The following is a 9711-nucleotide window of genomic DNA, read 5'->3' on the forward strand; positions in this document are numbered from 1 at the left end:
GTCAAAAGAAAATAAGACCCTGTCTTATTTTTGGGAAAACACGGGTAGGTATTGCACAAGGTATTTTAACCATGATTGAACCAGCCTAGATGAAAAGTTTTGCATGGAGAACATGTGTGTCCAAATTTATCTTATTCTCCCTTATCAATACTAAATTCTAACTACCAGGAGAAGGAAAGAATTGAAAGGATTAATTTCTTTAGCAAGGCTAATTATTGCAAATTCTCCAAGTTAGTATCCTCAGCTATTAAGATCTAAATCAGTGGCAAAGAGTTTCCAAACTCTTGCCTGGATTGGATTATAGAGGAGAACTTTCTCTGCACTTTATGAGAGAATCAGCAATTCACCTTGGGAACCAGCCAATGTCTTTAAACAAGTGCTCCAACATATTTCAACATATACAGATATGGAGGAAGAAACTATTTAAGTCCATGACCAAGGGACTATTACCATGAAATATAGATTAGACAAGCAACATATGATAAGGCTTTAGGGCCCTATTTATCCTGAGAAAATCTATTATCTTCCCAAAAACTGACTGGACACATAAGAATACCAGCATAATCTGCATTGGCAAACAGAAAGCTGTAGCTCCTTTCTTTTCCTCTCACTGTTTTTACTAATCTGTCTTAGGGCTTGTTAAATTATGTCAAGAAAAATTATTTTAATCTTCTGCTTTGTATTAAGATATCTGAATATGTATGATAATTGTTTTTATCTATACATGTGGCACAACTATAGAAACATATCTGCAAAGCTCCCCTCGTCCGGGACCTAATATTAGACGAGGGGGCAGACCTGGCATGTATTACTGAGACCTGGCTGGGCCATGAGGGAGGAGTCCCCCTCACTGAAATGTGCCCAGAAGGGTTTCAGGTGCTACGTCAGCCGCGACACCAGGGAAGGAGTGGGGGAGTGGCAGTCATCATCTGAGAGGCCCTAGCTCCTCGTAGGATCCCTGCTCCGGAGATTGTCGGGTGCGAGTCCCTTCTGGTGAAATTGGACCTTGGGGGTCAAATGGGTTTGTTGCTAACGTACCTACCTCCCAACAGCGTTACAACAGCCCTGCCTGTGTTCCTCGAGTCAGTAGCCGAGCTGGCGGTTGAGTTCCCCAGGCTTATAGTGCTGGAGGATTTCAACCTGCCGTCACTCGGTGAACGCTCTGATGGAGCACAGGAGTTCATGGCTTCCATGACAGCCATGGACGTGACCCAGGTAATTCAGGGTCCGACTCATACAGCGGGGCACACGCTCAACCTCGTGTTTCTTTTGGAGCAGTGGAGACGTGATCTAGATTTGAAGGGCATTAAGATCTTGCCCTTGTCATGGTCAGATCACTTCCTACTGAGGCTCGACTTTTGGAAACCAATCCCCCACTGTAGGGAAGGGGAACCGATTAGGTGATTCCGCCCCAGGCGCCTGATGGACCCTATGGAATTTCAGACGGCACTTGGTGAGATACCTGACTCTCTGGCCCACAGTCCGGCGGAGTCCTTGGTCGCTGCTTGGAATATAGCGGCAGCGGAGGCTCTAAACCGGATTGCGCCTTTACGGCCTCTCCGCGGCAGTGGATCCAGGAGGGCTCCTTGGTTCACCGAGGAACTCCGGGAGATGAAGTGCCAAAAGAGACGCCTAGAGCGACGCTGGAGGGCTAGTAACTCCGAATCTGACCGAACACAATTAAGAGCCTTTATTAGGACTTATCTAGTGGCAATACGGGCGGCAAAATGTGCGCATTTTTCCGCTCTTATTGCATCCGCAGAATCTCGCCCAGCCACCCTGTTTAGGATAGCCTGCTCCCTCTTGAAAGGGAGGGATGCGGACAAACCCTTACAGGGTAGAGCTGAGGAATTTGTTCAGTTTCTGTCGGATAAAATCGCTCGGATCCGGACGGACCTGGACTCCACTTGGACGGTACCAGCCGAGGTTCCGGAGGAAGGTCCTGATCGGATTTTATGGAGCGAGTTTCAACTTGTCGCTCCTGAGGAAGTGGACAAGGCCATGGGAGCGGTGAGTGCCTCCACCTGTTTACTGGACCCGTGTCCCTCCTGGCTGGTCTCGACCAGCAGGGAGGTAACACGTGGCTGGCTCCAGAGGATTGTTAACACCTCTCTTCTGGAGGGATCCTTCCCGCATCCTCTAAAGGATGCGGTGGTGAGACCCCTCCTTAAGAAACCATCCCTGGATTCAGCCATTTTAAACAACTATCGCCCAGTCTCCAACCTCCCGTTCGTAGGGAAGGTTGTTGAGAAGGTGGTGGCCTTTCAACTCCGGCGGACCTTGGATAAAGCAGATTATCTGGATCCCTTTCAGTCGGGTTTCAGGCCTGGTTACAGCACAGAAACTGAGACTATTTGGTCGCGCTGATCGATGATGGTCTTAAGGTGGTTCTCCTCCTACCTCTCGGACAGGTTGCAGTCGGTGTTGGAGGACAGAGGTCGACCCCTAGGCCTCTCAATTATGGGGTGCCGCAGGGTTTGGTCCTGTCCCCCCTCCTATTTAACATCTACATGAAGCTGCTGGGTGAGATCATACGCCGGCACGGGATCAAATATAGTCAATATGCGGATGATACTCAATTGTATCTGTCCGCCCCATGCCAACTCAGCGAAGCAGTGGAAGTGATGTGCCAGTGCCTGGAGGCTGTCAGGGTCTGGATGGGAGTGAACAAGCTTGCACTCAATCCAGACAAGACCGAGTGGCTATTGATGTTGCCTCCCAAGTTTAGTCCAGACATTCCACCTCTTAGCCTGGGGGGTGAAATTATACACCCCTCAGAGAGGGCCCACAATTTGGGTGTCCTCCTGGACCCCCAGCTGACGTTAGAGCACCATCTGTAGGCTGTGACCAGGGGGGCTTTCGCCCAGGTGCACCAGTTGCGGCCCTACTTGGACCGGGAGGCACTTCGAATAGTCACTCATGCCCTCGTCACCTCAAGAGTGGATTACTGTAACGCGCTCTACATGGGGCTGCCCCTGAAGAGTGTTCGAAGACTACAATTGGTCCAGAATGCAGCCGTGCGAGCGATATGGGGTGTATCTAGATACACCCATGTTACACCTATCCTCCGCAAGCTGCACTGGCTCCCCATTGGTCTCCGGACGCGCTTCAAGGTGCTAGTTGTTACTTTTAAAGCCCTACATGGTTTAGGACCTGGCTACCTGAGAGACCGCCTCCTGCCACTTACCTCCCAACGACCAACAAGGTATATTCCTATTATTTTTCACACCAAATGTGCATTCATCCTAAGGTAAACAAGAGTTCACCATGATCTTCTAAAATTAATAGAACTTTTTCTTTCATATGACAGGGCCATCTATCACAAAGGCGAAGAATAATCATTCCAGAGACTAATTGTATCATTATGCAAGTCGAGAGACATAGCCTCTTAAGATGTATGTAACCAAGATATATAATTTCTTCTTCCCTAAAGTGTATGTAGTGTACGTGTATGCCGGTGGTGTATTTCAAATTTTTTTAGAACCTCTTCTGTAGGTGTGGCCTGATTTGTGTGAGTGGCTTGCTGGCCATGTGACTGGGTAGGAGTGGTTTGCCAGCCATGTGACTTGGTGGGCGTGGCCAATTTGTAAAATGTGGTGAAACTCACTTAACAACACTCTTGCTTACCAACCAAAGTGTTGGCTCAGGAACTCTGGTATTGAAGTGTGCAAGTCTTAAAGCTGTCAAGCTACAAGACCCTTACACCCCTAACCCTTTAGAAAAAAGCCTCCAGGGGTGTTCAAACTTGACAGCTTAAAGACTTGTGGACTTCAACTCCCAGAATTCCTCCTCTCGCTCTTCATCTTGATGTGCAGACAGGCGGGGGGGAGGGAGCTGGAACCGGTTCCAAATGGCACAGTAGATTTGTGGAACCTCCTCTATAGAAGAGGTTAGAACTGGCAGGAACTCACCCTGGTGTATGCCCTAAATACCCTAAGAGGAGTACCAGAAAGAGCATATAAACCCAAAAGCCCTATTATATCTTATATGTCTATTTCTGGCTCTAATTAAATTCTTTGTGTCCTGGGACATCCTCATTATTGACACTTCGGGAGCTATACTATGCAAATAGGCAGTATGGGACAGTACATTATGGATTATATTTCTCTATTTACTGTTCTCAATGTAAAACGTTCTTTTATGAAGAGCTAATTCATACTCAGAAGTATCATACATATTTACTTGGAGATGGGGGGCACCTTTTGCTCCAATGCAGACAACAAAATAACTTACACCAGCCTTACATCAGGCTTCCACTATTCATAATACATTTGGAAAATTGAAACAAGCCTGATAAAAATACCTTCACCCTAGGTTTTTTAAAATATTTAAGTAATATTTAAATGCAAGCTGTTTAATAACAACAGAAATTATCCTGCCTTCACAGTCCTGTTGCCATGTTCAAAACTCCCAGATGACTGCATCTGGGTTAGAATTGCATGTAAGCTCCTCTTTAGCATGCAACATCATAACCCTGCCCTCCATGTCATGTAATATTCCAGAATATTTTGACAGGACTTGGTAGAGGATATTCCCTCAGAGCCCAACAATCAGATCAACTTTGCAGAGAGAGCTAGGCAATAAAGAGTTACATTTGTTTGCTCTGCAAAAATGCAAAGAGTGCTTTTCTTTTCTACAGATCAGAAGAAAAGATACTTTTAAAAAATCTTATCAGTATGCATTTTGATATGTTAATAATCCTTAATACATTATGTAATACTTTCTTCCTACTTCAATATATCATTAGATGAACTCTCTTGACTGCTATAGCTAAATTAAAGTATCTTCATAATTAATGTAAGTAAAATATTGAAGATTCATGCCAATGACATTTTTAGACAAACTAATCTTATTATATAATTACAATTATAAAGTTACAAACTTAGATGACCAATAACCCTTATCCTTAACTCTTGCGCGTTACCCCAAAATACATATATAGGTACTGTACTGGACACTGTAATACATTCATTCTTAAGTGAATAGAAACATTAAAATATTAAGATAGATAGATAGACAGACAGACAGACAGACAGACAGACAGACAGACAGACAGACAGACAGACAGAAAGAAAGACAGAAAGACAGACAGACCGATCGGTGGATGGACGGACGGACGGACAGACAGACAGGTTTTGAATAGCTTGATATTAGAAACAATGTGGATAAGGTGTTGTGGTTGTTGCATCTACTCGAATCAGTGCTCTGCAGAAAAATATATCTAAAACATTTCTACTCTGCAGCAAAAATAAGCCAGAAACCAGAATTTAAGAATGTCAATGGTTCACGCCTGTTATTTGTCTCACATGTTTGGAGCCCATAAGGCAAGAGATAGTACAAAGAAAAGCAGAACTGTCTCATACTCATTGCAGGGAATGACTTCATAACACAAACTATTGCAGCTAATGTTCTTCAAAAACATGACTCAGTATCCTTCTGTTATTACAGTCTTTAACCCTGCCCTGCTCTGCTGCCCTGGATTTCTTCCTAGAAAAGATGCTGACAGATTCATTTGCAAAGTTCCCTGGAAATCAGTTTAGGCTTTCTGAATGTGATACTTGTCAACACTATTGATTAAAACAAGTCACAGTGAATACATTTCTGGAACCTGTGCAGATTTTCAGGCAGAAATGCTCCCATGAAACACAATGAGCTAGAGAATCTCATGTGCCCAATAGGACTAATTAATTATATTTTATACATTTATATCTATCTGTAATTTAAATTGGCAACATAAGAGCCTTCTTTCAATAAAACACCTGTATTTATCCAAAGTCTACAATAATCAAACTGGATCACTGTTTACTAGTAATACAATTGATGAGGCTAACAGGTTTATCTTAAACAGAGATTTTCAATAAGTCTTTCAATATCTAACAAGTTAAGAGAAATGCTGAGATGCAGACTCCACAATTGGATTCCTTTTTCCACTTTATGCCTTCTACCCTTGCCATGCCAACAACCTTTGCAAAGGTATAACCATTGATGCCGCAGGTTTGCCAGAATTTTTGTATGTAATGCAACTAACAGAGATAAAAGTAGTGATTAGGTGAAGTAGCAATACTTGAATTACTTAAGGACTGTAACATTTGCATGTTAGCGCTACTGTCGACCCTTGGAGGCTTGACAGCTACTTCATAGAGGAAGAAAGTTGCCCAATTTGAGAGTAAGGGGAAAGATGAGTTTAAACACATTATAGATAGAAGAGTCCAGATGCTAGAAAGGAAAGACGAAGAGGTCATGGAATTTCAATTTATCCATTCTAGCCAATCGAACATCAGCTGTATACAAAGACGAATTGTTAGCAGAGAAATATGCTTGCTTCAATCACATTAAAAATGAAACCAAAAATCTTATTTCAGAAAGAGAAATAACAAGTAGTCCTCAATTTATGACTATTCGTTTAACAACCATCCGAAAGTACAATGATGCTGAAAAAGTAGACGTAATCAGTCCTCAGACTTAGAACAGTTGCAGTGTCCTCACAATCATATGATCAAAACTCAGGCACTTGGCAACAAACATGTATTTTAGAAGAGTTGCAGTGTCCTGGGTCATGTGATCACCATTTGCAACTTTCCCAGGAAGCCAGATTTGCTTACTAACCATGTAATTTGCTTAATGACCACTGTGATTTGTTTAACAACTGTGGCAAAAAAAATCATAAAATAAGGCTTACTTAATAAATATATTGATTAGTAAGCAAAATTCCGTCCCAATTGTAAGTTAAGGACTACCTGTAATTAAAACAACTTAAATACAAGTGAACAAAGAACCCTAAGGGCAGAAACTACACGGCAGCATTTGGGGCCATACTGCAATTTCCACTTCAAAACAAATAGAATAGTAAAGCAGTAGTAGGAAAGAATGAAAAACTGAATCAACATACAGCATAGAACAAGGGAGTTGGAAGGGACCTTGGAGGTCTTCTAGTCCAATCCCCTGATCAAGTAAGAGACCCTATACTCGGAATGGCGAACCTATGGCACGCGTGCCACAGATGGCACGTGGAGCCATTTGTCAGCTGGGCAGCACACATGCGTGCGCTGGCCAGCTAAGTTCAGCCTTTTTTAAAGGCATTTTTCAGTCTCCCCAGGCTCCAGAAGCTTTATAGGAGCGTAGGGAGGGCAAAAAGAGTTTCTCCCCCCCCCCCCACCGCCGAGGCCCTCCAGAGGCTTCAGGAGCTTCCCTGAAGCCTCCGGAGTGCAAAAAAACAGCCCTATAGGCAAACCAGAAGTTCAGGAACGGACTTCCAGTTTGCTCGTAGGGTCGTTTTTTGCCCTTTGGAGGCTTCAGGGAAGCCTCCTGATGATCCCTGAAGCCTCCGGAGGGCCTCCGGGGGGCAAGGGAGGCTTTTTTCGCCCTCTGTAGGCTCCTATAAATCCTCTGGAGCCTGGGAAGGGTGAAAAAAGCATGCAAAAAATGGGGGGAGCGCCTCTCATGCGTGCATGCGCACTGGGGGGTGTTGCACATTGCATTATGGGTGCGGCTGCCTGCACACAACCCCCTTGTTCTCCCCCTCCTTATGGCACATGAGCCAAAAAAGATTTGCCATCCCATTTCAGACAAATGGTTGTCCAATCTCTTATTTGAAAATCTCCAGTGTTCGAGCACCCACAACATTTGGAGGCAAGTCATTCCACTGATTAATAGTTCGAACTGTCAGGAAATGTATCCTTAGTTCTAGGTTGGTTCTCTCCTTGATTAGTTTCCATCCATTGCTTCTTGTCCTACCCTCAGGCTCAGGTGTTTTGGAGAATAGGTTGATCCCCTCTTCTTTGTGGCAGCCTCTTAAATACTGATATGCTGCTATCACGTCAGTTCTTCTTTTCATTAAACTAGACATACCCAATTCCTGCAACCATTCTTCATATTTTTAGCCTCCAGCCTCCTAATCATCTTTGTTGCTCTTCTCTGCACTCTTTTTAGACTCTCAATATCTTTTTTATATTGTGGCGACCAAAACTAGATGCAATATTCCAAATGTGGTCTTACCAAGGCATTATAACCAGGATCATTCATTTGATTTAGTTAATTTCTTTGAATTAATGTAAACCTCTATATTTTGGTCAATCAAGGTTTTCTAGATGAGCCACAAAATTAAAAACAAAATATAAAAGCAAAAGCAACAGATTTAAAAATAAATTAAAAATCAGTGCCTGTTTCAATTTGTTCTAAAATGAAGGGGTACATTTTTATTGCTCTTCGTAATATTCAATTCTGTTTTAAGGACTGGTTTTAGCTTTCTTTAAGATAAGGTGACCAGATTTTCAGATTGGTAAAGAGGGACACCATTGACGTGAGTGGGGGGGGGGGGGGGCTTGATTAATTTTTTTTTATGGAGCAACAAAAATTTTCATACAACGCAAAAATAGTATTGTAATATATATTTTTATTTCAACATAACTACAATTTACAAATATAATACATTTATCTACATTTATATTTATTAAATATATTTACAAAAATTATGTACAGTATTATTTTATTCTTTGGCATATTTCTCACTTGAGTGAATTTTTTTTAGTAGATTGCTGTCATTGTTTAAAAGGTCATGAAATTTGTTAAATTATATTTCACACATAAAATGGCTTTCAAAGTCTCAACACTTAATTGTGATTTTTCTGATGTCCACACTTTATTTACCATAGAAAAAACGCGTTCAGTCACAGCAGACTATTTAAAAAAAGATTCTATCCAAAATAAAAAATACCAGCTGCAGTTATTCACTTAAGAACTGTGGCAAGAAAGGTGGTATAATGGGCTTAGTGATCAAAGTTACAATGGCATTGAAAAAAGTGACTGATTACCATTTTTCACACTTAGCGATCATTGCAGCATCCTCATGGTCATGCGATCAAAATTTTGATGTTTGGCAACAGATTCATATTTATGATGGTTTCAGTGTCCTGAGGTCATGTAACCGCCTTTTGTGACCTTTTGACAAAGTCCAATGGGGAAACCAGATTCACTTATGTTAGTAACTTATCAGCTGCAGTTATTCACTTAAGAACTGTGGCAAGAAAGGTGGTATAATAGGCTTAGTGACCAAAGTTACAATGGCATTGAAAAAAGTGACTGATGACCATTTTTCACACTTAGTGATCATTTTCACACTTAGCGACTGTTGCAGCATCCTCATGGTCACGCGATCAAAATTTTGATGTTTGGCAACGAATGAAAAATGGTCATAAGTCACTTTTTTCAATGCCATTGTAACTTTGATCACTAAGCCCATTATACCACCTTTCTTGCCACAGTTATTAAGTGAATAATTGCAGCTGATAAGTTAGTAACATAAGTGAATCTGGTTTCCCCATTGGACTTTGTATTATATGACCCCAGGACACTGAAACCATCATAAATACGAATCTGCTGCCAAACATCCAAATTTTGATCGCGTGACCATGAGGATGCTGCAATGGTCGCTAAGTGTGAAAATGGTCGTTAAGTGTGAAAAATGGTCATCAGTCACTTTTTCAATGCTATTGTAACTTTGGTCACTATACCACCTTTCTTGCCACAGTTCTTAAGTGAATAACTGCAGCTGGTATTTTGTATTTTGGATAGAATCTTTTTTTAAATAGTCTAAGACAATTAAAAAAAAGAATCCACACAGAATAAATTGAAGTAAAACATTTCAAACTATTCCACACAGAATAAATTGAAGTAAAACTATTTTTAAAAATTCTATGCACAATACATTTCAAA

The sequence above is a fragment of the Thamnophis elegans genome, chromosome 5 (genome assembly GCF_009769535.1).
Source record: "Thamnophis elegans isolate rThaEle1 chromosome 5, rThaEle1.pri, whole genome shotgun sequence".
Classification (NCBI taxonomy): Eukaryota; Metazoa; Chordata; class Lepidosauria; order Squamata; family Colubridae; genus Thamnophis; species Thamnophis elegans.